This window comes from Lolium perenne, chromosome 5 (genome assembly GCF_019359855.2).
Source record: "Lolium perenne isolate Kyuss_39 chromosome 5, Kyuss_2.0, whole genome shotgun sequence".
Lineage (NCBI taxonomy): Eukaryota > Viridiplantae > Streptophyta > Magnoliopsida > Poales > Poaceae > Lolium > Lolium perenne.
In genome coordinates, this window is record NC_067248.2 from 204,060,224 (window position 1) to 204,066,261 (window position 6,038).

The following is a 6,038-nucleotide window of genomic DNA, read 5'->3' on the forward strand; positions in this document are numbered from 1 at the left end:
CTACCTATTACATGGTATTTCTCCGCCATTCCAAAGTAAATTGCTTGAGTGCTACCTTTAAACAATTCAAAAATTATTACCTCTGATTTGTGTCAATGTTTTATAGCTCATGAGGAAGTATGTGGTGTTTATCTTTCAATCTTGTTGGGCAACTTTCACCAATGGACTAGTGGCTTCATCCGCTTATCCAATAATTTTGCAAAAAGAGCTGGCAATGGGATTCCCAGTCCCAAATTAATTAACAAAAATAGACACTCCTCCATGGTATGTGATTGTTGGACGGCACCCGAAGGATTCGATTAGCCATGGCTTGTGTAAGCAAAGGTTGGGAGGAGTGTCATCATAATAAAACTAAAATAAAAAGGCACTCCTTCATGGTATGAGATTGTTGGCAGGCACCCGAGGATTCGGTTAGCCATGGTTTGTGAAAGAAAGGTTGGAAGGAGTGCCATCCAAAAATAAAATAAAATGGGAGCCGCTCTTTGAAGGTTTGTCTGGCAAGGGGGTTAGAGTACCCGCTACCATTCGTTGACAACAACATACACCTCTCAAAACTTTATTTTTATGCTCTCTTTATGTTTTCAAAATAAAAGCTCTAGCACAAATATAGCAATCGATGCTTTCCTCTTTGAAGGACCATTCTTTTACTTTTATGTTGAGTCAGTTTACCCATTTCTCTCTATCCTAGAAGCAAACACTTGTGTTAACTGTGCATTGATTCTTACATACTTGCTTATTGCACTTGTTATATTGCTTTGCATTGACAACTATCCATGAGATATACATGTTACAAGTTGAAAGCAACCGCTGAAACTTAATCTTCCATTGTGTTGCTTCAATACCTTTACTAAGAATTTATTGCTTTATGAGTAACTCTTATGCAAGACTTATTGATGCTTGTCTTGAAAGTACTATTCATGAAAAGTCTTTGCTATATGATTCAATTGTTTACTCATTACATTTACATTGCTTCGAATCGCTGCATTCATCTCATATGCTTTACAATAGTATGATTAAGATTATGTTGGTAGCATGTCACTTCAGAAATTATCTTTTATCGTTTACCTACTCGAGGACGAGTAGGAACTAAGCTTGGGGATGCTGATACGTCTCCAACGTATCTATAATTTCTGATGTTCCATGCTTGTTTTATGACAATACCAACATGTTTTGTTCACACTTTATATCATTTTTATGCGTTTTCCGGAACTAACCTATTGACGAGATGCCGAAAGGCCAGTTGCTGTTTTCTGCTGTTTTTGGTTTCAGAAATCCTAGTAAGGAAATATTTTCGGAATCGGACGAAATCAACACCGAAAGTCTTAGAATTCCCGGAAGCTTCCGGAACACCGAAGGAGAGTCGGAGGCGGGCAGCAGGGGGCCCACACCATAAGGCGGCGCGGGTGGCCCCCTGGCCGCGCCAGCCTATGGTGTGGGGGCCCCATCCGCCTCCTTGCGCCGCCTCTTCGCCTATAAGATGCCTCCTGACCTAAATCCTCGACACGAAAAAAACCACGATACGAGAAACCTTCCAGAGCCGCCGCCATCGCGAAACTCCAATTCGGGGGACAGAAGTCTCTGTTCCGGCACGCCGCCGGGACGGGGAAGTGCCCCCGGAAGGCTTCTCCATCGACACCGCTGCCATCTCCACCGCCATCTTCATCACCGCTGCTGCTCCCATGAGGAGGGAGTAGTTCTCCATCGAGGCTCGGGGCTGTACCGGTAGCTATGTGGTTAATCTCTCTCCTATGTACTTCAATACAATGATCTCATGAGCTGCTTTACATGATTGAGATCCATATGATGAGCTTTGTATCGCTACTAGTTGTGTGCTACTCATGTGATGTTATTAAAGTAATCTATTCCTCCTGCATGGTGTAAAGGTGACTAGTGTGTGCACCATGTGGTTCTTGTCGTTGGCTATGATCATGATCTCTTGTAGATTGTGGAGTTAATTATCATTATGATAGTATTGATGTGATCTATTCCTCCTTCATAGTGTAATGTGGGCAGTGTGTGCACTATGTTAGTTCTTGGTTTATTTTGCAATGATCTATTATGCTCTAAGGTTATTTAAATATGAACATTATTGTGGAGCTTGTTAACTCCGGCATTGAGGGTTCGTGTAATCCTACGCAATGTGTTCATCATCCAACAAAAGAGTGTATGTAGCACATATGAGAAAGAGTTATTTATTATGCGATCAATGTTGAGAGTGTCCACTAGTGAAAGTATGATCCCTAGGCCTTACTTCTAAATACTGCTATCGCTGCTTGTTTACTGTTTTACTGTGTTACTACTGCTGCAATACTACCACCATCAATTACACGCCAGCGAGCTATTTTCTGGCACCGTTGCTACTGCTCATATATATTCATACCACCTGTATTTCACTATCTCTTCGCCGAACTAGTGCACCTATTAGGTGTGTTGGGGACACAAGAGACTTCTTGCTTTGTGGTTGCAGGGTTGCATGAGAGGGATATCTTTGACCTCTTCCTCCCTGAGTTCGATAAACCTTGGGTGATCCACTTAAGGGAAAACTTGCTGCTGTCCTACAAGCCTCTTCTCTTGGAGGCCCAACACTGTCTACAGGAAAAGGAGGGGGGCGTAGACATCAACTCACCACATGTTTTGCAGCAAACAAATAGTTCCATTGCTGCTGATAGACCGAGGCGTAACAAAGGTCCACGTTCTCATTTAATTGAAGAATATATATAATCTTGTTCATCATGCTTTGAGTTGTGCTGAACAGGTGGAGCATGATACTGAACCTGCTACATATGCTGAGGTTGTTGCATCCGTTGACCGCATGAAGTGGATTTCTTCTATGCAAGAGGAAATGCAATCACTTGACAAGAATGGCACATGGGATTTGTACCCTTTCCTAAACAAAAGAAGGCTTATCCGCTGTAAGTGGATATTTAAAAGAAAGAAAGGTTTGTATCCTAATGAGCCTCCGAGGTTTAAGGCAAGGTTAGTAGCAAAAGGTTTCAGCCAAATTCCGGGTATTGATTACAATGATGTTTTCTTCCCGGTTGTGAAGCATAGTTTCATTCGTGTATTCTTTGGTATTGTGGCTATGCATGATCTTGAGCTTGAGCAACTAGATGTAAAGAATGCTTTTCTGCATGGTGAGCTTGAGGAGGAGATATACATGGACCAGCCTGAAGGTTTTATTTTGCCTGGTAAGGAGGATCTTGTTTGCAAGTTGAAGAGGCCCCTTTATGGTCTGAAACAGTCTGCAAGATAATGGTATAAGAGGTTTAATTCATTTATGTTTGCACATGAGTTTAAGAGATCTCAGTATGATAGCTGTGTTTATATCAAATTTGTTAATGGATCACATATATACTTGCTGTTATATGTTGATGATATGTTGATTACTGCTATCTGCAAGAAAGAGATCACTACTTTGAAAGCACAATTAAGTAGTGAATTTGAGATGAAGGATCTTGGTGCTGCTAAGAAAATACTAGGTATGGAAATTACAAGAGATAGAAAATCTAGTGTGTTATTTCTTAGTCAGCAACATTACATTCAGAAAGTTCTTCGTCGTTTTAATATGCATGATGCAAAGTTGTTAGTACACCTATTGCTTCTCACTTCAAATTGTCAGCATTGCAATGCCCTAGTAATGATGAAGATGTTTAGTACATGCCACGGGTTCCATATTCTAGTGTTGTTGGTTCCTTGATGTATGTCATGGTTTGTTCTCGCCCTGATTTATCATATGCTATGAGTTTGGTCAGTCGATACATAACTGATCCTAGTAAAGAACATTGGAAAGTTGTTCAGTGGATTTTCAGGTACCTTTATGGCACATCCAAAGCTTGCATGAAGTTTGGCAACACTGGTGAGGGACTCACAGGCTATGTGGATTCAAATTATGCTGCCGATTTGGATAACAGAAGGTCCCTCACAGGTTATGTATTCACTGTAGGTCGATGTGTTGTGAGTTGGAAGGCAACTTTACAACTTGTTGTTGCCCAATCTACGACCGAAGCAGAATATATGGCAATTGCTGAAGCTTGCAAAGAGTCTGTTTGGTTGAAAGGTTTGTATGCTTAGCTTTGTGGAGATGATTCTTGCATTAAGTTGTTTTTCTGATAGTCAAAGTGCCATATACCTTACTAAAGATCAAATGTTCCGTGATCGGACAAAGCACATTGATATCAAGTACCATTATGTTCGCGACGTTGTTGCACAAGGTAAACTGAAGGTATACAAGATAAGTACTCATGATAATCCTACTGATACGATGATAAAGCCTATTCCTATTTCCAAGTTTGAGCTTTGCTCGAGCTTGGTTGGTGTAACTGTTTAGCCCAAGTGGTTGTTGGCGCCAGCAAGTGTTTTCTTTATTTGTTCAGGAGATTGTTGAAGTTCATGCTACAAGATGGAATTTGTCTCAAGGTGGAGTTTGTTGTATTGTGATCCAAATTCATTCTAAAGGGAGGCTAACTTCTGACGAGCGGAGCGAGGCCCGTCGCCAATAGGCTTGGGCCGAAGCGTAATGTTTGTGATCCATGTACGTAAGATGTCTAAATATCTCTCTGCCATGCCTCATCCGAGTCACGGTCACTGACTCGCTACGGCATGTACTTTTTTCTAAGCGGACGTGGACGTGATGTGACAGCGCGATCGTCTCGGTGAAAAGAAATGGGAAGTCTCAGTGAAAAGAAATGGGAAGACTAAGCGACTGCACAAATGCGTACCAAGATATATCGATCTACTCCAGACGGACCACCGTCACTGTATGGTTTACGGGAACGAGATCCTCTGACGTACAACAAAGTACTGCAGAGGGACGTCACTCATTTTGGTTCGTTCGTTCGCATCGAACGGCAGCACGTCTAACCCATGAAAACGGACCGCACAGTCGGCCCAAAACCCAGTCCAACGAAGAAAGAGGAAAAACAACGCTCAGAGGAAAAAAATCTCCTTCTAGAAATCCCCTTCACTTGCTGTCACCATTCTCTCGCTACCAGCTCCACAATGGCGGCCGGCTCGATTCAGCTCTCAACCAGCGCCCGTGCCGACCTGCTGGCTGCGGTCGACCTCTCGTCGCGAATGCCATGGCGCACGGCGGCCTCGTCCTCAAACAGGAGCAGGAGCGTGTGTCGTCTGGTCGCCGCGGTCGACCTCGATGTCGTTGTCGCCGCCTTGCCGCACGCCGGCCTCATCCTCCAAGAGGAGGAGCAGGAGCGTGTGCTGGGTTGGTCGCCGAGCTCAACCCTGGCTGGAGCACGTCGGCCGCATCCTCCAAGCGGAGGAGCAGGAGCTGACATTTGCAATGCATACTGGAATGATGGGTTTTCAGCAATCTTGTCTTGAAAATACTTAAGCATGCTACCAGCTTGTGCCATATGACATTTCTCGTTTGCGCTTAGTCCGCAAATAATTCTTGTGATCACGGAGGGTATAGCTAAGATTGGGCCGCCCACCAACTTGGCGACTTGCCAACTCATGTGCCGCTTTTGGCCTAATACCTGCATCATCTGCCTTTCCAATTTCAAAAGCTTGTAACTCCGAAATTTTCCTTTGTGACACCATTACGTGTAAAGTTTCTGGCAGGTGTAGTGTGTGATTGTGTTCCAAAACCAACTCAGACACTTTGAGGTTTCCCTTTATTCGGTTCATCTTAACATTCATGTGGACTTTACAATTGGTTCTAGTTTCAGCTCGAGGGAACTTTGTTAAATAATCCCTCTCGTCTTCTGATCGAAGACCCTCATTTGCACAAAAAAATTTACATGATGTAACCATGCCATCGGATGACCTTCTGTTTGTATACCTTTTCCTGACCTCGAAGCCTTTCTGCCCACTGTAGCTCAGCCAAAACGCCCAAGCCTCATCTGAATTTCTAAACTCCATGTCCATATGAGGTACCAAACTAGGCAGTACAACTCTGCAATGTAAAAAAGCAAAACAAGTATTACTTAGGGGTATGGAAAAGTACAACGGCTTACTATAGTCTGTGACATATCATTGCAAAGTATTTGTGACAATTGAATTACCGATTGAATTCGGGACCA